Below are 22,872 nucleotides of genomic sequence, written 5' to 3'. Positions count from 1 at the left end.
CCATACTTTGATTTTCATGTTAGCTTAGATCTTGCATTGATAGATTAGATCTTGCTTTCATAGATTAGATCTACATTGTTATTTCTTTTCATAGATTAGATTTCATTTCTTGCATTTTTTTGCATTGTTATCATTTAGATTAGCTTTTCATTTCCATTTTCATACATATTAGATCATTGAATCTCTTGTTTCATGGTGTACTTGAATGGGCACAAGCTAGGTCAGACTAAGGGCCTCCATTATAAACCCCTGCACTCCATGAATAGGGAGCTATGAGTCGCCATTCAAGACCTCAATTTTGAGAAATCTTGGATATAATGACTCATAGAAGTGTGCTCACATTTTAGGCATACAAATATAACCATTATGGGAAAGATCTATTAAGAAAATATTTCCTTATGGAGTACTCTATTTATAGTTTTTTGAAACTTAGTGGAAAATGGGAAAGTAAATGTGTAGGATAAAAAATTACCATTGACCCAATGGAAAAATGAAAGGACATTAGGTTATCCATTGAAAATACACATTTATTGCTACAACTAACCTCTCTTTTAATTCATGCATGTGTTGTGAAACCTAAGATTAATGGATGGATTGAAACTTCTATATAGAGATATATCAATAGTTGCAAAATTTACTGCTCTTACTCAAACTGTTATTATGTTAATCTGCACAACCTCTATTTGCAAAGCTAGAATCTATGCATTTACCATTCCTTGCTTTCCTAGATTTTGAAATTCACCCATAAACATAATGGCAACTACATTCGTAGATTTTGATGGGTTGAATGGAATCAAGTCTACATTGTATAATTTCATAGATACCTCTCTCTATTTCTATGATATGCAAGACTTTCAGAAGAGATTAAGATCAGAGCCAATTCTCCCATAACTGAGAAGCTCTAAGGATGTGGGCTAGTTGAAGCAGTTGGTTTCCCAATAGTGGTCCAAGCCCCATAATTGATCTATGAATGCATAAATCATTACAACCTGGACACCAGGAAGATTGTATTGCTAGATGTTATGGTATTGATTTCCATTGATAGACAAATAGTGGTGAATTGTCTACAAATTCCAGAATGAGAGGAGATTTTAGATTTGCAATTGGTGGAGCTATCTCCAAGTTTTCCACAAAAAAAATGGTCTGGAGAAAGGAGATTATGTAGTCATGGTTTCAAAATCCATGAATTGCCAAAAGTAAGGTCCCTAAGACCCTTTTTGGTACTAATCTCAAACCTGACATTGTAGACATCCTGGTCCTCCTACATAGATTGAAAGGTGAGGCAGAACCTTTAAATTTGGTTCAGCAATATTTCTTTTTGATACAAGTCATCTATTCAAATACCCAATATATTGATTGGGCTCATGAGGTAAGTGAGAATCTATCCAATCCTCTTAGTGCCACAAAGTTCTACAACACCTTCTATACATCTTCTTTTTTGACTTACATATTAGCTTCCCTATAGTTATGGCCAAGCCTCCCAAGGGTAGAAAATTTCCCCGATGATGTGAAGTCCTATGAATTCTACCCATGTTTGCAATTGGAAAATAGTTATGCAAAATATATAAGAGTTAATGATGCATTTATAATGAGAATTTGCAGGGAGCTCCAAGGATGCCCAAAGAGGAGATTTAGTCCAGAAGCAATGGTAGCTATCAATCAATTTGGAAGCTTTTTCATCCAATTCTCATCTTTTTCATATTAGTGTCCTGCAGCTTTTGACGAGTTCCCCTTGAAGCTACCAAGATATCCAAGCAATATGATTTTGCTGATAGAGACCGCGAGGCAAATAATCCAAGTGAATGTGCTAAGTAGGTGTCTGAAGAAGAAATATTATGAGTTTCTGATGAAGGTGGAAGCTTTCAGCTATGAATCCTATTTTGATGCAAAGAACATGTTAAAAGTGTTTAAAATGAAGAATCAATTAGAGATGTATGAGGTCTTGAGACCTATGTTTGATCCAAACGGATATGCAAGAGATGTTCTCTAGATTGGTAGTGTAATCAAACATGTCACCACTATTGAAGACTATTGTGCTGATAGTAGAGATGAGTTCGAGAGTCATGATCATGCTTTTGCCAAGCTCATAGTAGATCAAGTAAAAATGTATAAAATCAACCTTGATGTTGTAGGAATTGAAGATGATGGGCAAAATATGTATAGTACTACATATTTAACAAAGTTAAGAAATACCCCCATCAATTCAAGACCCTATCAAGATGTTGGAGATGATGTAGATGTTATGATGGACTGAATTGTTAAAAGGACTGGGAAGTGGGTTGAGTGGACTACAGTAAGAAGAAGCCGAAGTAAGAACACTCCCACTCAAGCTCCTTCAGCATCTACACTTGCTTCCTCACAAGCTGACATGTTAGGTGTGACTTTGGCCATAACTCAAGGACTAGCTCAACTAGCAGGTGGAGGTGACCAACCTTTAGATTAAAAAATTCCTTTGATAAAGACTTGTCAAGATGGCTCTTCTCCATTGATTGGTGCCTAGCCAGAGGCTAAGAAGAAAGTAGAGGAGCCAAAGGATAGTACTTCTACACCAGTTCCTTCATCTACTAGTATTCTAGTCCCATCTACAGTCTCACACTTCTCCTTCCAAGTAGTCCTCATGTACAATTATTGGATTTAGTTGATGGAGGAAGTAGTGATAGTGAGTCCATCAAGTTAGATGAAGCAACAAAGAAGAATATAGAGATAGAGAAAGGTCATAAGTCTTAAAACTTGTCTCTCAAGCTCAAAAGAATCCTTTCTCTTCAACTATGAAAATAATTACTCTGGTCAAAAGGAAAATGTTTAGCATTGATTCTCTTGGGATGGCCTCAAAGATGATAGGCATAGATTCATGGTTAGAAGACACTTTGGATAGGAAGAGAAAAAGGAAAGACAAAGGTGCTCCCAGGAAGGATACCTTATCCCTAATTGTTCATTATGGATCTACATTGACTAAGGTGAAGAAATAAAAGACCTTGTCTATCCTTGAGAAAGATCCTAAAATAGGGCATTTAACAATGGAGATAGCCAAACCTAACAAAGAAGGAATGATTGAGGATATGACTATAGATGATTTCACCATGCATTTTGTAGATCTCAGAGAAGTAGACACGATACAAAAGTTGGCTTATGGAAGTCCATGAATGAGGTGATTGAAGGACAACTAGAAAGTCTAAAGTTGTCAAAGGTTCAAATGAAAGTAGAGATACAAGAGTTAAATGGGTATATTAAACAATTGGTCATGCCATTGGTGAGCATCTTTGGGATGCCCATGACTAGAAACCCCACTGCTGTAGATGTCCAAGCACTTATATCTTAACTTCAAGAAGATAAGCATTTTGGGAAAATTGGTAGAGAGTGGAGTGAGAAGATCAAGGTAGAAGGACTCTCAGTTATAGACCAGATTGGTAATGCTATTTTAAGATTGGAAATAAAGAAAGATAATATATCGTCAAATAGGGTTGCCTTGGCTGTAAAAAGGTCAAGGGTGATGATTGTGTCTCCTTGTTGAAAATGATCATCCACATGAAACTGACGGAGGCCATTGAAGCAAATATTTTACCCAAAGGAGATGAGCCCCAAGTTGAGTGGTTCTAGAGTATTCAATTCAAATCTGAAATGATTATGGCAATAGAAGGACTTAAAGAAACTGAAGCTAAAGAAAAGAAAGATCAGGATAGAGACTATGAACTGTTAAAAGAATTGCATACTAATTCATAGTCTAGTAGATAAGGGAAGGCAATAATTAGGGTAACTATTATGCAGGAAAACTTTATGAGCTTTATAGATGAGTTGACAAGAATAACTTCTAGTCATTAGGACAGAATTTTTGAGATTTAAAATCTTGGTAGATGTGTGCACATGGCTATGGAAGAACTTCAAGATTAGTTGGGCATCATTAGAGATCTAGCTAAGGAACATTCTAAGTGGCTCTTGAGCTATACAAATGTGCATGTCCATAAGCATGAAGAGCTGATTTCGATCATCATTGTCATCAAAGCCTATAGGGAAAAGGTAGAGAAAGGGAAGAAGGCAAACTGATTCATATTCTACCCTTTCCATTTTTGTTTTGTAATCATTGTAATAGAAAAATTGGCTCTTTGCCATTTGTTAATTTTGAGAAGATGAACTGGTTAAACTTCCTTTGTAATGGTCATCTCAGAATCATATATGTATGATAATGAAAGATTAATAAAAGGTCAAAAAAAATTTGGTGTGAAGTACTTGATGTTGTAGAGTCAATTTAATGGTATTTTTGTATCAATCATTTTCTTTTCCATTTTTAGTAGTTCTTATTAGATTTTTGTTTCTCTTTATCTTGGATTGAAACGAGGAATAAATAGAGTTTTATTTCGCCCATTTTAATATAGTGATTTGAATATGATATGAATTGTCACTTAAAAATCAAAGAGATCCTTTAGATGTTTTCATTCAATATAACATTTCTCCGTGAATTAGTTCCTAGACAAATCAATTAGTCTTAGTGCATATTAACTACGAATTCATAAGATGTGTGAGTTCATTAGATTTAACTAATCCTTGAAACATTAATTTTTGTTTGAGTTGAATCCCTTATAGGATTGACTTATTTTACCTCTCCTATTCTCTAGTTAAGAACATACTCTATTTAAATTTAGGAATAAACAAAATTCATTGCACATTTCACAATAGGGTGTTGTACCTAACAATTCAGAGGAAAGTGAATCTTCAAGAAGCCACTTTCCAAACTATTGTAATTAGAATTTGTTCACAAATTAGGGCACTTGTGAGTTAGAACTTGGAAGAACAAATCTATTTACCAACATATACAAAAATTTTATTTAAAACTTCTCAACATGTGTGCTCAACTCGTGAGAGAAAAATTATTACCTTAACCTTGCTTCTCCCTCCTATTTATTCATTCAGTCAAACATGGTCAACAATGTATGATGCCACTTGCCATCTCCATATTGGCCAACTATGCTAACTCATTACCTAATCACTACCATTACATCACTTTTCATCATTTTGTAACCTCACAAGCTTCTTGGTAGGACCCACTTGAAGTCTAACCTTGGAACCTTAAACACTAACTTTGTTCAACCCGCTGTGAAGTTGTGACCTACCACTAGTAGTTACTACAAGATGCTAGGAACCCTGGAGAAGTAACACTTGACCATGGGAGTAGGATCACAACCCTATTCATAGACTACATATTAACCATAGAAAAATTGTGCTAACAATCACTTTAACAACCACACAACCCATGGAATCATTTTTTTTCTAACCACACCTAGTCTTACAAAGTTGCAATTTCCTCTAGTGTGTGCCACATGGTAGCTCTTGATTCTCCAACCAAGATCTATATTGATTTCCATGTCATTGACACAATCTTCCAAAATTAACCTCCATACCCCACTCGGCTATCATCTGGGCCTATACACAAGAAACCTCTGCTTTGTCTTAAAGAAGCACTCAAGACACATTGAGTACTAACACTTCATATTTGTAAGAATTTTCCTAAGGGAAAAATTCACCTAGGAACTAAGAACTCAAACACAAGCACATAGTAGACCAAAAATGGATATGATCAATTAATCAGAGTATGTCCAAATACATTGCTTTATTCAGAATGTGATGTTGAAACACACTAGGAGTGCCTGTATATAAAGGTCTCTCAAGAAGCACCTAGAATATCTCTAGAAACACCCAGAAGATAAGACAACTAAGCACCTTATCCAACATTCTAGATGAATGGATAAGAATGACTAAGTGTCATATGTGTGTAGAAGATTCCTATGTTGTAGACAACATGTGCTTAAAAGAGGTGCGAACCCCTGTGATGTCATCAAGACAACTCACAAGAGTGCACACACTCCTAAGTGTCTCACAAATAAAATAATACAAAATAATAAACTAATGCATTAACCTAAGTAAACTTAAGTAAGTGTAATAAGTAAATAATTATTTACACCAACACCCCCCTTAAGTACAACTTAGGGGAATGCCCTTAAGCTTATGAACTAGGATGAAATGCATAATGGGTCCTGGCTACTAGGCCATGTTAGGTACCCATGTACATAATGAAGATGCAAATCTCTCATAAAGTGGGGAAGAGGGAAAACCTCACAAGAAAAACCCTCCCCCAAAAAGAGAGCTAAAAGGGATGCATGGATGGATGGAGTAATCAAGACCCCCCCATTATGACATACATCCATGTATATACAAGAAAGAATGGAGAAAGACAAAACCTCCTATGAGGAAAAATCCCCCCCCCCCCAAAAAAAAAGAGAAGAAGGAGACAAGGTAGTCCTCCCCCCTTAAAAGTAGTGTGCTGATCAGTGAAGAATGCTCCTATGTAGAAGCTAATCCATGACCTCTGTATGATGTTCCTCCCCTTTGGAAGAAATAATGGCAAGGGTACCTATGAGATGCATCCCCTGGATGGAGAAGGAATCTTTATGATGACTGGTATCTCTAAAACCTATTCAAAAGTCCCTACATCAATACTAATGATGGCTTCCTCCAAAACTGCTAAAGAGAAGAGTAGATCGAACAAGGAAGGAGGTAGAACCTATCTCAGGAAACCAACTATCTTCTCAACTAATGAAGAGACCTCCTGTAGATGTTGTAAAGAACAATCCACAATCATGCCAATCTGGAAGGATTGATCATGTAGAGCATGGAGTTGAGGGTCAGAGTGGGCCCTCGCAACAATTGTAGAAGAATCCTTAACAAAGAGAAGTGAGAAATCATCATAAAAGTCTCCCATGTCTGCTATGTGTAACTCCAAGAACAGAATTGAAATGTCTGGCAAGAAATCATCACCTGGAAGACCATGAGTACCCTACAGTGCTGAAGTACATGAATCTGTCACTGTGACAAAGGATGGAGTATTCACCTCAACTAGAAGATGAATTTCATCAAGAATATCTCCCACATCTTCAATGTGAGACTCCACAAACAACTATGCAATGTCTGAAAGGAAGTCTTTGCATGAAGGTAGAGTATGAAGACATAAAGTATCATGCTACACTAAATTTGAAGCATCTGTGGCTGAAATAGGATCAGTAGGAGCAACAGGAGCTAGAGGTGTGATCTCAATTGAAGAGGAGTCGACTGCAACTGGAAGAAGAAGATCTTTTAGGAATGGAGGAATAGCTGGATCTCCATAATGTTCACCAAGATACATCCATAAAACATATGAATCAGATGACTTAATTTTGAACGTCTTTTTTAGAACTTTATACTCCATATAGTGATAAAGAGTAGGAATAAGAAGGTCAACTTGATCAACAGTATACTCAAGATCTGGCACATATGGTAGTCTATTATGCTGAGAGAGATATCTGACCATAAGTTGACTCCATTCCTTATAGTTATCTAGGTTCAAATAGATCAAATCTACCTCTTCCATGATGGACCAATCAAAGAAACCTCCAAAAAAAATCAAAGAACCCCCCTGAAAAAGATGTTGTTGGCACTTGAAAGCCACTTGCCAATTTAGGGCCTATTTTTCAAAGTAGTATTTCTGTCTATAAAACCTATAATTTGATTGCAAATTTGAAAAGTAGACAAAAAAAATGCACTTTCAAAAAAATGGATTGAAGTCCAGATGAGCCCATACCAAGCATTTTAAGTGGCAAAATTTGAGATTTTGGAGCTTGCAGAAAAATTCAGAAACAAAGATCTCAAACGACCTGCACCAATGTGTAGATCACAAAATCCTACCCCAAAACAAAAAGAAATTGCTCACAAAAAGGAGTCTGTATGAGGAAGATATTGCTGTTTGAAAATCGTTGCTGCTGTTATTTTTTTTGAATTGCCGTTGTACCTCCAAAAAAAAAATCACTCTCTATTTTTTCCCCCCAGATGTCCAATTTGGATGAAACAAAATCTGATCTAGGGATTTTTGGACCTTCTAAATGTGATGCAAATATCATATTTGCACCAACAAGTTTTAATCTTCACCTGCAAAAAATCTCTCTTATGGCCTCATGGCTAAAAAATTTCCAAAAAATAATGCAGATCCAAAAAAAAAAGTAGAGATGTAGATGAAAAAAAGTAGATCTAAGAATTAAATGTCCAAATCTAAAATGATCATACCTATTCTACAAGTCGGTCCTTCGCATGCCAGTTTGCAAATAAAATTTGCCTCACAATCGACTTTGGCCTAGGGTAGGCAGCTTTGTAGTCAATTTTCACTGAATCAACATTTCGGATGCAATGGTGAGGTCAAATTTGATGCTGGACACTCCCAATTTTTGTGATACTCCAGAGTCAGGCTACGGTGATGAAGCAAGATGATGGTCTTGAAACAGCTATGTGATGAGAAAATCTCCAAGTTGCTCTGATATCATTTAAGAATTTTCCTAAGGGAAAAATTCACCTAGGAACTAAGAACTCAAACACAAGCACACAGTAGACCAAAAATGGATATGATCAATTAATCAGAGTATGTCCAAATACATTGCTCTATTCAGAATGTGATGTTGAAACACACTAGGAGTGCCTGTATATACATGTCTCTCAAGAAGCACCTAGAATGTCTCTAGAAACACCCAGAAGATAAGACAACTAAGCACCTTATCCAACATTCTAGATGAATGGATAAGAATGACTAAGTGTCATATGTGTGTAGAAGATTCCTATGTTGTAGACAACATGTGCTTAAAAGAGGTGTGAACCCCTATGATGTCATCAAGACAACTCACAAGAGTGCACAAACTCCTAAGTGTCTCACAAATAAAATAATGCAAAATAATAAACTAATGCATTAACCTAAGTAAACTTAAGTGTAATAAGTAAATACTTATTTACACCAACAATATTAAAAAGAGTAATAAAGTCATACATGACACAAATGTGAGATAATGAAGAAAAAAAAGTATCCCCAATGCATGTACATGTACACTCAAATTGAAGACCACCTATGATGTTACCTCATTCAATCACCATCTAAATTTTTTTCCTTGGTCAAGCTTTTATGCAATTTGGTCTATGTCATTTCCATAGAAGTTAATACTCAAAGAGCTGGTGAATCATGGGCTTACTACATATGAGCATGATGCTTATACTAAAGAGAATATAGTTAACTATTTGATCAGTGCCCTGTCAAGTTAATAACACACCATTCAACCACTTAGGATATCAATTTCCATATTCGTGATAGAATATACCAACTTTTATTAGATGACTACATTAATTTGACTTAGAGTAGCATCCCTGGTATATAAATAGCCACTCCCATAAAAAATTTAACTTGCAATGAATACTTTCGTCACTAATTTACTATTTTTTGGAATAATCCCACTTTAAATTATCCCTCTAAGACATATTACAATGTAATAAGATGCACAACTACCTTTAGAATGAGCCTTAAAAAATAATCAGTTGAGTGTAATACACTATAAAAATTGGCACATTATTTCCTCCTAATATGAAGTATATGAGGATGCAACCCTAGCGCTTAATAACCAATTGAAAGTATTTGGTAAGCTTATGAAGATGCCAACTCAAGCTTGTATAAATTGTGAAAATGTAGAATCTAGCTCAATTGACTTTGGAACTAACCATGAAAATACATCAAATCTTTCTTAGATCACAATATTTTAATGACCAAAATCATTTTAATCTTGTAAGACACCTTTTCTCTTCAATCATTATTTCAGCAATTTGATGAAATTAGTCTAGCTAAAAAAAAATCATTTTCATGTGACTAACCTATCAAACTACAAATTTGAGATCAAATTTGATCACTAGTTGATCATTGAAAAGTCATATTTCATCTTTTCTAAAACTATCACTTTTGTGTTTTTAGGGCTTGAAACCAACCTTAAAGACTAAGAAAAACACTAGATTGGGCCTTGATAGCTGAAATACATGTTCTTTGCTTTACATACTTTATCCCTACAAAATTTGGTCTCATGTCGACATTTTGATCAAAAGATATTAAGCTCTAAATTTGCACATTTAAAACTATCCCACATGTGAACATGTTAGAAACAAATAATTGCATTTGGTTTCAAGTTCGAAAACAAGTCAACTAATCACTTGGGAATCCACAACTTGGGGCACGGGTTTGCTTTTATATGGAGAATATGAAGGTGCACTTCTAGTTCATGAAACATAACATGAAACATTTTGTAGGCTTGCAAAATTGGCTACTAAAATTTGCAGACCTAGATTACTAGTAAAACTAAGGTTTTTTGCAAATGAAATACATTTGAGAAAGTGTGCAAATGGATTGGTTAGTACTTGAAAATTGGCACACTTGTAGAGTTTTTAGTGTAGAATACATGGGTACATTTAGTTTAGTCATATCTATCACATTTTCCAAGTTATAACATCATGAATAGGGCTACCAATCAATCTATGAATCAAGTTTGCATCAACATGTTAGAAATTGCAAACTAAATCACATTTGAAAATTAATCAAATGGATTCTTCATAAGCTCAAATTTGAAAAAAATAATCTATTTGACCTCTAAAATTCAATGGGAAAGTAAATTCCTCAATAGGGTCAACTAGGTCAAAGTTATGGTCAGTCAAACTAGGCTTCTAGTAAACTATTACAAATGACAACTGGGTAGTTTAAAGTTTTTGTAAATGAAATTAGCTTGAAAATCTAATCAAACGGATTCATCAAGGCTTTAAATTACAAAAATAGTATATTAGTTATTACTAAAATGGAGTGACATGAACATTTCTTCAAGATATTCAATAGGTTATAAAATATTCACTATCAAACAGGGCTTCCTAGATTAACATACAAAGTGAAAAATCATGATAGAGATGAACAACCAACTTTGAGGAACTCAAAACCCTATCAAAAAATATCAAAATGACTTGAAATATGAAACATAGGTTCTCTTATATGCATTCTAAAAATTCCCATGGTGATTCATTACACTAACCAGATGCAAGATATTCAAATTTTGACACGGGAAAAAATGCAAATTTCTCAAATGCTCAAAATGACATCTCATGAAATGATTTGAAACTTCAAACTAGAAACTTGAGATGCATGTATGTGCTAAATACAAGGTTTGGAACACCTAAAACTCGTAATATGACTCAAAATGATAATCGGGTACATATGCATGAAAAGCATTTATAGGGGGTACTTTGTAAAAGTTTCAAAACATGGTACTCAAAACCCTCTTTCATTTTTGAGTCCCAAAAGTGGCTTTCCTGGAGATGCATGCCCTCTGTAGGCATGGAAATAATTTGGATCTTTGGAAGAAATATACCTTTCCAACAAACTCTCCTTGAACAACTCTTTATTGAAAACAAGAAAGACTACTCCTAACTATACAAATGATGGCGTCAGGCCACCAAAACTTCATTGGAATTGCTTAGCTCTTCCATAAATTTTATTTTCATTTCTTTCTCCTTGACACAAGTTGAAAGTAACATTTTTATTAGTATCATCCAATAAATCAGCACTTTCAATCACTTCATTAGGAAATACAAATCATCCTCTTCATTTTCATAGTGCATAGGAAACCTAGAAACAACTTCATCATACTTCTCACTATGAAAATATTGATCAGCATGCTCTTGGATTTCAAAACTAATTTGAATTTCTTCTTCAAGGTGTGATTCATGCATGCTATCAAATGGAAACACAAAGGATCCATATTCAACTTGATCCAAAGAGTTACACATATCAAGAACTTGCAACTCACCTTGTGCATCTAGCTATAAAGAAAGAAAGAATTCTGATTCAACTCCATTTACTCCATTGTTACTCATCCAATCATATTTACAACTTGGTGAAACTTCTTCACATCAAATAATGGATTAGTCACTAAGTGGAAAGAATTTCTAGGAAAGTGTACACACATAAAGGGATAATCTATTTCACTATCCTTATCAAGTAACTCATTGGAAAAGAATGTGAATGCATTGAAATCTCTATCATGAAAACCATCGGCATGCAAAGAAAAATCAAGCTGAAAATCATGCACAATTTCATCACCATTTTCCTCATTACATGAGTCATCAAGATCTATTATGTGGATAATCCCTATTGACAAATACTTCCTCCAAATCTAACAAAGAACTAATTTCTTCATCATCTTGAAAATCACAAATTATTGAAGTATCATCATCACAAGAAAAACTAGACTTAACACACACACACACAAACACATCCTCCAATAAAACTAAAGAATTCTTAGTCTTAACTTCACAATCAACATCTTAGAATGAACAAGGAAAAGAATTCTAGTATGCATCATACACTATGATAGCTTCATTACTTTTATTTTAATTGAAACTCGTGTGTGTGGGTAACAAATTAGTGTCACTATTTGATACATACCTCTAAAAATCAAGTGGCAATAGCACTAAAACTTAACTACTAGTTAGGAATCTTTCATTCTTGGTCCTTTCCTTTTCTCCTTCATGGCTCCAAGCATGAATTGAATGATGTGAAACATCTATAATAGTAAATTGATTAGCATCACAATTTGAAAACTTAGTGGCATTACTACAACATGCTTCCTCTTTCTTATTTGAGAGTACATCTAAAACCTCATCTAACTCATACTCATCACAAGAAGTATCATATCCACTACTTCTATACCCCTCACTTTCCACATACATGTTATCATAGAACTCATCATCAGTTATATATCCATCTTCGTGTTGATTGTATTCACCTACTTCATTAAGCTATGATATCTCCTCCTCATAATCCTTAACACAAGAATCAATACATATAATATCTTCAAGCAGGAGATCATCAATAATTTGCATTGATTCATGAATATGGTGAATCTTTTTTAGTCTCATTTTAATTGACCAATCGTCTAAATCAGGTCTACATGTGCATAAAAGTAAACTAGCCCATGATTCTTCTTGAAGCCTTAAAGAAATAGAAAAGTCCTTGATTGATGATTTAAATTTCTTTTTAAATTGAATATCATCTTGATCCTCAACATTTTCTACACTCATTCTTATGAAGGAAATGACCCAGTTATGAATTTCTCTTTTCAACATGGTAACTCTTTCACAAACACTTTTATAACTTGATAAATCATTTTTAGATTTGAGATCTAAATCTATGTTATTCTTTCACCTCTTACTCCAAGCATTGAAATCACTGAATAAAGGTACTTATTTTTAACCACTTAATTTCTATAAAAATAAACATACATGAAGATTATGATACCTTAAGTATTGATGTTGAAACTTAATCTGTTGATTAGATACTATTACATATATGAAACACCTTCACATCATACATGAGAACTATGTAGAGTCACCACCTCTTAGAGAGGACAAGCTACAGCATAGTTGTGACTTAATTTTCAACAAAATCAGTAGAAGCAAACAACACTCAAATGTATCTATCAAGAATTTCTGATTTTCTTCTTTCATGCCAAGAAACTACTCTCAAAAGCTTCAAATCTTTGAAATGTTTTTCATAGAATAGTTAGAATTGGTGCAGAGATCTTAGAGCCACCACTCACAGTTGTGAGATTAAGTTTAGAAAATAATTTTTTACTTGACAAATCTGGAATAGACTTTCAGTTTGTAAAAAATTTCCAAATTATCAAACCACCTTTGAATATTTACACACTTGGGGAAGAGAAAAACACTTGACCATTCTTGACTCTAGAATTTACATCAACACTTTGTAAATAGATGAACCAAACTAATGAAAAACTCAACTTTGGTTTTAGGAACACAATTTACATTTTATCTTCAAAGTTACTACTATCATGAATAAGAAAACACTATGAGATATGATTTTTTAATAAGAAAATGGAACACACATCATAACCTTACTATTGCAACTAGTTTCTTCATGTCTTTCTTCTTATTGTATTGAATCTCTTTTTAGATTATCAAGGTTTGTCTACCAAAAGAGTAGAATACAATCCCCAGAAGAGTCATCATTTTCTTTGTGACTTGAATGGAAAAAACACAGCTGAAATACATGACTAAAAAATGCACAAATTATACCAGAGATTTTAGCAGTTTTATAAGGCGTTTTGAAACCTTGTCCCTAGAAAAGTCACCATTTTCTTGGCTCATGGTTTAACATTGTTTAAATAAAAAGGAGGTTGAAACAAAATACATCTAAGGGTATCAAATTCATATGATGGATGCATTTGAATAGAACCTGGGCCAACTATAAGGCAACTATCCTTCTACACTTTAGGCTCTGCAAAACCTAGGTGGGTAGACCTTAGATTCATTAATGCCACTAGTGCTAAAACACAAATATAAATCTAGACAAAGAAAATAATATACTTATTCTTCTATACTTATATAATACAATAGGCCTACAGTAGCTAGCTATAAAGCCTATGAATTCACAAGCTAAGTGAGGGTCTTCCTTTCAGCTCTAGAAATATAAAAGGGAAATGATCACTTTGATTTTAAAATATTTGGAAAAAACCATATATGAAACAACGAAAATATGCAATCTCCTAGGTGATATCAATGCCCTATCCATTTGGTATAACTCAAATAAAGACATATGCCATGATCCTTATGATCTATCCATTTACTTTGTAAATGAGACATTATCTTTCAATATGAATCCTCTACTCATCAAAATCCTTCCATGAGATCTACAACCCTATCAAAGTATACTAAGCATATACTTGATTCTTTGAATCAACAAAATAACATACAACTCAAAACAAATTACAACTGAGATCTAGATTCCTTTTCCACATATCACATAAAATTTCACAACTCAAGGATAGGAGACAAGATTCAAAATGAAAATACTCTAATAATTGCTTCGGTGTTCATTTCTTTAAAACCATATACATCAAGATGCACATGAAGACTCAAAACAACACAAAATGGTCAAACACTATAGCTATCACTTCATTATTCTACTCAAGGAGATAGACAATATATTTCTCAAGACATGAAAACTTGTTGGAAGGGTGGAAACATAGCTTGAGAACTTGCTCAATAAGTTGGAACAACCCTATACAATGAGGAAGAATGAGAAGATATAGAAAGACAAAGAGGATAAAATCTAATCTAATAGTGCCAAATTTCCTCTTCCAAATCTATCTGATGTTGTTGCAAATATTCTCTCATCTCTCCTCCTTCGACTAAAAATAAAATCCCCATTATTTGCCTCAACAAACTCATCAAAATATCACTAAATGATGAAGAAACTAACTGGTCACAAGAATCCAAATTTTCAACCAAAACCTTTGTCAAAAAATCCACCAAATGGGTTTTTAGGAAAAAACAACACTCGCAGGAACACTCTTGCCAAAAATGAGGACAACCCAAATAGCCATTTGTTCACAAACTAAATTTGAAACTCTATGGAAAAAACCAAAATAGTTTGTTGAGAATGCCCCTATTTTACAAAATTTAGAATAAAGATTAAATAGTAGGACTTGCACACATATGGCTTGCAAAATCGAATTCTTTGTTTTGAGACCTTTCCAATAGTATATGAGTCATATATTTGGATCAAAACCATGCCCTAGGAGCTCATTTAAAGTTTTAGACCACAAGATGAATAGGCCCTTATGAATATTTAAAATATTGCATTTTATGATAAAGTTTAAACTTTATCATATACTACAAGTTTATTTAAAACTTCTCAACATGTGCACTCAACTCATGAGAGAAAAATTATTAAATTTTCCCTTAACATTGTTTTTCCCTCCTATTTGATCATTTGGTCAAACATGGTCAACTATGTAGGGCTCTACTTGACATCTATAGATTGGCTAGCTCTACCAACTATAGAGTAGCATCATAAACTCTTTCATGCTCAACTATGGAGTAGCATCATAAACTCTTTCACTTATTGTACATTGACCATGGTGGAATCACGCTAACAATCACTTTAAACATTGTGTGACTCATGGAACCAATTTTCTACTAACCGTGCCTAGTCTTGCAAAGTTGTGATTTCCCCTAGGGTGTGCCATATGGAAATTCTTGATTTTCCTATGGGGATCCATGTTATTTTCTATGTCGTTGATGCAATCCTCCAAAATTGACCTCCATAACCCCACCAAGGTGGCGTGTAGGCCCACGTGCAAGTGACCTCTACTTTATCTTAAATGAGCACTTAAGACAGATTGAGTACTAACATTTCATGTTAAAAAGAGCAATAAAATAACTCATGGCACAAATGTGGAATAATGAAAAAAATGTATCCCCAACACATGCACCCGCACACTCAACTTGGAGAAAACCTCTAATGATATGTCATCCAATTGTCATCTAAATTTTTTCCCTAATCAAGCTTTTACGCACTTTGGTGTTTTTCGTTTCCATAGAATTTAACACTTGAAGAGTTGGAAAGTATGGGCTTATTTTATATGGGCAGTATTCTTTTACAAGAACATAGTTAATTGGTTGATCACTGCCCCATCATGTTAATAGGACACCATTCAACCACTTAGGATATCACTTCCATTTTCACAATAGAACATACCAACTTTGATTAGATAATTACATTGATATGACTTATTATTTGAGAAGTAGCATCTCTAGTGTATAAGCAATTACTCCCATAAAATTAGTAGCTTATAATGATTGGTTGGATCACAAATTTATTAATTTGTGGAATAATCCCACTTCAAATTATCCCTCCAAGACATATTATAATGTAATAAGAATGTATAATTGCCTTTAGAATGAGCCCCAAAAATAAGTCAATTGAGTGTAATATGGTGTAAACCTTCGAACATTATTTCCTCCTAGCATGAAGAATGTAAGGATGTAGCCCTGGCCATTAATAACCAACTAAAAGTATTCAATGAACTAATGAAGAGGGCGGCTTCTAGCAATTGTGAAAATGCAAAATCTAACTCAATTGACTTTGGAACTAACAACAAAAATACATCAAATCCTTCTTAAATCACAATATTTTAATGAATAAAATCATTCAAATCTCTTAAGACACATTTACTCTTCAATCATTATTTCAGCAATTTAATGAAATTAGTTAGGCTCCAAAGTAGGTTTGGCTATAAAAAATAAATTTTCATGCAACTGACCTCTCAAACTACTTTGATTGATTGCTTGCACAAGTTGAAGTCAAATTTGATCACTAGTTGATCCTTGGGAAGTCATATTTCATCTTTCTTGAAAAATGTCACTTTTGTATTGATAGGGCCCAGAACCAGCCTTAAAGACTAAAAAAAACACTTCATTGGGCCTTGATATCTAGCATACATGCTCTTTGGTCCACATACTTTCACTTTGTAAAATTTTTCCTCATGATGATATGTTTATTGAAAGATATTAACCTCCGAAATTTCACATTTAAAATTACCCTACAAGTGAATGGAGGTTTCCATAATAGGTCAAGATAATCACACCACTATTCCTCTCACAAGGATACTATATCCATTTTAAAGACTATCTATTCCATTATGAAAATACATTTCAATAGTCAACCCAGGGATATAGGACTTGAAATGGGTTAGCACAATATGTGCACTAAGTTCCTTTAAGAGTCTTAACAACTATGTTACAGGAAAGTAAAATGCATGAAAGGAATCTATACTACTAACATAGAATAGTAAACACATTTAGACTATCAATAGAGAACTGCGAAAACTACAAAAAAGGGAATTCTAAACTAGTTAACAATTCAAACATCCACTATGGTCATTTTTGACAAGTGCTAGAGGAACTTTCACAGTAATTATGTTGCAAGACTAATACAGTAAATCTATCTTAAATAGGAAATTGCAATAAATGAATCTACTCTACCCAAATCTATTCCACCTCCCAAGTGGGGCCCCTTGGTTGGCTTCAACTAACTAAGAACATTATAGGTAGTCAAAAATCACTCTCTCATTAGAATTCTTCTTTTTTTATATGACTAAATAATTTGTAGAGAATAGAAAAATAACTTCAAAATCCTTCCAACTAACTCTAACTCTTACTCTTTTCCTTTTCTCCCGTATATATATATATATATATATATATATATATATATATATAGATAGATAGATAGATAGATAGATAGATAGATAGATAGATAGATAGATAGATAGATAGATAGATAGATAGATAGATAGATAGATAGATAGATAGAGAGAGAGAGAGAGAGTTGGAACTTATTACAAACATAATATAAAAAAAATTGGGAGCAAACATTGTCAGAAGAAAAGGTGGAATGTCAACCATGACTTTAGAACATTGATTAAGCAATAGGATAATGGTCCATAGATAATGTAACAAGTTGGATCTCCTAGAATAACTCCCCTCGCAGATGCACCTTATCACCTAGAATTGACCTGTGCTTCTCATGCTATGACCGGTCTCCATTGCTCCTTCTTTAATATGGTGCTCACCACTCTTTGCGCCACTTCTCCGTTTCCTAAAAAAAAGAAACATTCGAACACATATGCACAACAACATTTCTACTCTCATTCAAATATTAAAAAATAGCTTAAAATATTTATATGAATTACTACACTTTATATATAATATTAAGCAAGGTATGTTATATCCACTATCCATAGGTTTAATAGGTTCTAGCTACATTTAGCATAAGTTCATAAGACATTCAAAATAGATATATTGGAAATGTTTTTCACACAGCTCAATGAGTAAGTTCGGACTATAGAAAAAGTATATCATATTTGAGATTTTAATATGCCTCATCATCTACCCCCTACTATGCAAATGCTTTTCCTCAAGTATTGTACTTCTTTTCCATTGCTTTGAAATATCCTATTGTTGTCTTCCCCTATTTTCCACTTTTGAAGGTGTAGAAATATCCTTTGGATCATCTCCAATGCTCACCCAAGTGTTCTTTAGCTAATGGATCTAACCTGGTAGCATTGCTTTCATATAGGGGCTAGAGAAGGGTAGGAGGTTGGAAGGTTAGTGACATCCATAACTCTTTCTTGATTTGCCTTCCCAATTGCATATATTTAGCCACTCTATTTATTGCTACCTCAAAATTAATAGGGTTGTGTGGTTCAGCCATCTTGAAAGATTCTGGCAGTCAAATCCATCTATTTCTAAGCCTTGCAATTGCTCTTTATTATCTAAAATTAGGAAGTGTCTGATACTCTTTGTAAAAAAATTCCCTTTCTTCAAACACTTTTTCTCTGATTTCTAGTTTTGGCCTTCCACAAGTTAATTTGAACCAATCTCTCAAGAGGTCATAAGGCTTATGGGATTCAGCCCAGAGTGGCAGTGGTTTAGACTTTTCAAGGTCTCTATAGGTATCCACTGTCTATCATAATTTTTTTCATTGTGCATCCATGACATTAGAGCTCTTAAGTGAACATCTCCTATGTAAAGCAAGGGATTCCACTTTGTTTCTTGTGGAATTATGAAATTATGCAAATGGAGCTCACACAACAAGTTCTTTTGCCATGACGGCAAAGTTTGATACACATTATAAAAATCTTGAGCATTCTTAAATTCACAATCAATATTTCTCATTGTCATCACCAACTAGTATAATAGAAATTGTTCCTTCAAACACATAGCATACACCCCTTGGGGGTGGTCTACAAGCCATAGCCTGATTAGCTAGCTTCAAAGCTTTATTCATTTGTTGCTTCTGCTTTTCTAGTTGCTCCTTTAATGATTTAATTTCCTCATCTCTATCAAATATTGCCTTTTGCATCTGGTCTCTCTCTTGCTTCTACAAGGCTTTTTGAAAAATAAAATGATTGTATAGACCAAACAATATTTATTGAATTATTGATGACAAAAATTCTCAAGTTTTAGATTTTATCTTTTGCTCTCTAGCAACATGTTAGAAATGTTGGGTGTACTATGAAGATTTATAAGGTATAACAGAGACATTGGAATATTAAGGCATTGATAGCATGGCAAGTTGATCATTGCTAGGTTCTTTTTCTTAAATTGCAATAGGATTTGATTTGCAAATTTCTTGATTCTCTTGCAATGTCTCCTTGACAAGCTTAGTTTTATGTGTTTCTATGTTTTGGGGCTCTAATTACATAGCATAATCATTTGGGACATTTTCAACTACTGACTCTATATGAGACTTTGGAATTAGGGTATTTGGTTTTTCAATAGAAGCTGGAGATACTCAACCTCACATATGAGGGCTTCTACATACAGGAACTTCTTCAACTTTAACCACTTTGTGGGTTCGTTTTGGTTTAGGCACGATTGGAGTAGACATTGTAGGATTAGTTGTTGCAAGAATAGACCTCTTTCTTTTTGTTACCTTAATAGAGGGATTTTATACTTCCTTTTCAAAGTTAGGGCTAAACTTATGCTTGCCTTTACCCCTAGAAGAGCTTGGCATATCATCCTCTAAATTAGGCTTAGCAAACTTATGAGGAGAGGGTTCTTTTTCCATGTCATTTGGATTTTGAATCAGCTCTATGGTTTCTTCCTCATCTTCTAAGTTTTGAGGAATAGGTTTGGCTTGCGTCTGTAAGGTCTTGGATTCAACAAATTCTGCCCATGAGATATGGGAAGAATTTCTAAGAGATTTTTTTACTAGAAGCTTAATGAGGGCATGATGGGAAATAGAATTTGCCTTTATTTTTTGAGTTTCCTCAACACTTATACACAACATATTGTAAAGAAAGTTGGGAACACTAACTTGCATGTTATGCCTTATGCAACTAAGCAATTTAAAATGATGAGCATCCAAGTTCAAAAACCTACCTTCATAGGTTAAATATCTAATAACATGGGTTGCTAACTCTGGATATGGAGGTGGAAGAGAAAGTCTCTTACATCCTTGTTTTGTAATGTCCAGTTAAGGGTCACCTTGCTAAGTGAACTATGCCCTTGAAGACTTGGCATCATGTTCATTTGGATAATGTTCCCCAAGTGTTGGTAACCCTATAACCTCTTCTATCCTTTCCTCGGCATCAACCACTCTTAATCCCCAAACTAAGGCTTCCCCTTCATCAAATGTCATCATGAACTCCATTTGCACTTCTTCATTGAATTTTGTTAATTGTAAGAAGTAATTGAGCCATCCACAAGCATGAAATTGCCAAACTACATCAATTTCCCTAAGTAAAACATTATGAACAATTGGCTCATACCTCTTTAGTTGTCCCCCCATCTCCAAAAATTTTGGCTTCCACTCTTGCTACTATGATAAATTTTTTCCCCTCTTAACTCTACAAATTCCCTCTTTCTTTGAACTTCAAAAATAATCTTTATGAAAAATGAAAAAATGTTGTATGACATTACCACTTCTCATAATCAAGACCCCTTTGTTTCCATCATGTAGAATAATGATACATTAATGATGAAGGACATTGAGACTTTAACTAAATATGTTCCCATAATAACTCTTAGTCCTTTCAATCATGCCAAGTATAGGAGATCGTTTACAAAAAATCACAATAAAAGGTATGGTAGATAAAGAAAGATTTTTAAAATTAATGAAATGAAAACTATCAGATTGCCACCAAAGTACATCCTTTAATGTAGACATGACTAGGATAACATGGAGAAGACATTTGGAAATTAATACACTTTCTCGGCCCCCCTTTAAAATTTTGACAAGTGTCCTCACTTTAAACATTTTGGCATGGGAAGGAGAAATTGGCTTAAGTCTTATATGATATATATAATGCAGTAGTAGATATAAATATCGAAACCTATATTGTAAAAATGAATAAAGAGTAAAAGAAATTGTTATACCTAAAAATTTGAGAGTGTACATCTGCATTCAAGTTGATGAGGTGGAAAATTTTGATGATCGTAGAAAGTGCTGATGGTTTTGTTTATTGAAAGCAAGAAAAATAGTGTGTGGGTGACGTGGAGTGTGGGTGGATCGTAGATAGAGAAATGAGATGGGTTGATATGAAGAAAGAGAAAAGTGAATGGAAGAATGGGGCCTCATATTTAAACAAGGTTTTATTATGAAGGTTCCTAAAATTCTATCATTGTATGGTTGCAAGAAGAAGATTTTCATATTCCTCTGCAGGAACTATGTTCAGAAGAGTTGGTGCACTAGTTGGTTTGAATTGCTTTAAGAACTGTGCTTTAGTCTATGACTTATGCTAGAGACACAACCTATGGCTATTTACAAGTATCTTAAACTGAATAGTATCAATGATTGTCATTTTCATTGTGCCATTGTCAAATATATGCTAAATTTCATAAGGCCCTAACCATCGAGTTTCCAATTTCCTTGGATTCTCTTTGAAGTGAGAATCATAGAGGAGGGCCCAATCTCTTGCTTAGAATTTATTATTCCTAATATGTGCATCATGCCACTACTTTTTCTATTGTTGAATAATTTCTATTCTTTCTAAAGCTCTCTCTCGTATTTCTTCCAACAAATTCAAGTGGAGGAGTCTCTATTGTTGAGTTGTAGGAAGATTGATGTTCAACTCTAAAGCAGTGCATAGTGTCTTGTGTTCAAATTCAATGGGCAACATTATTGCTTTACAATAGACAAGCTCAAATGGAGTGAATCTAGTTATTGTCTTCCATGTGGTCCAATATGCCCAAAAAGCTTCAATTAATCTTCTTGTCCAATCCTTCTTGTGTATGTGCACTATTTTAGTCAGAATGGCTTATAATTTTCTATTGGTAACCTTTGCTTGCCCATTTTCTTGAGGGTGATGAGGATTGGATTTATGATGCCTTATGCTGTATTCCTTCATAAACTCAGTGATCAAGTTTGATGTAAATTGAGCTCCTTGATCTATGACAAGTTCTCTAGGAACTCAATAACGAGTGAATATTTCTTCATACAGGAACTTAGCTACTTTCTCATCTCTAGCATTTTTCATTGCTCTAACTTCTACCCATTTAGTTACATAATCTGTACATACTAAGATGTAGGATTTCCACTTGATGGTGGATCAATTGGACCTATAAAGTCCATGCCCCACTTATCAAAAGGTGTGACTACAATCTGTGGAGTGACTGGTATCTCATCAGTTTTGGTTGGTCAGC

Source organism: Cupressus sempervirens, chromosome 6 (assembly GCF_028749045.1).
Source record: "Cupressus sempervirens isolate cs-2001-9-10 chromosome 6, ASM2874904v1, whole genome shotgun sequence".
Classification (NCBI taxonomy): Eukaryota; Viridiplantae; Streptophyta; class Pinopsida; order Cupressales; family Cupressaceae; genus Cupressus; species Cupressus sempervirens.
This window is presented reverse-complemented; position numbering follows the sequence as displayed.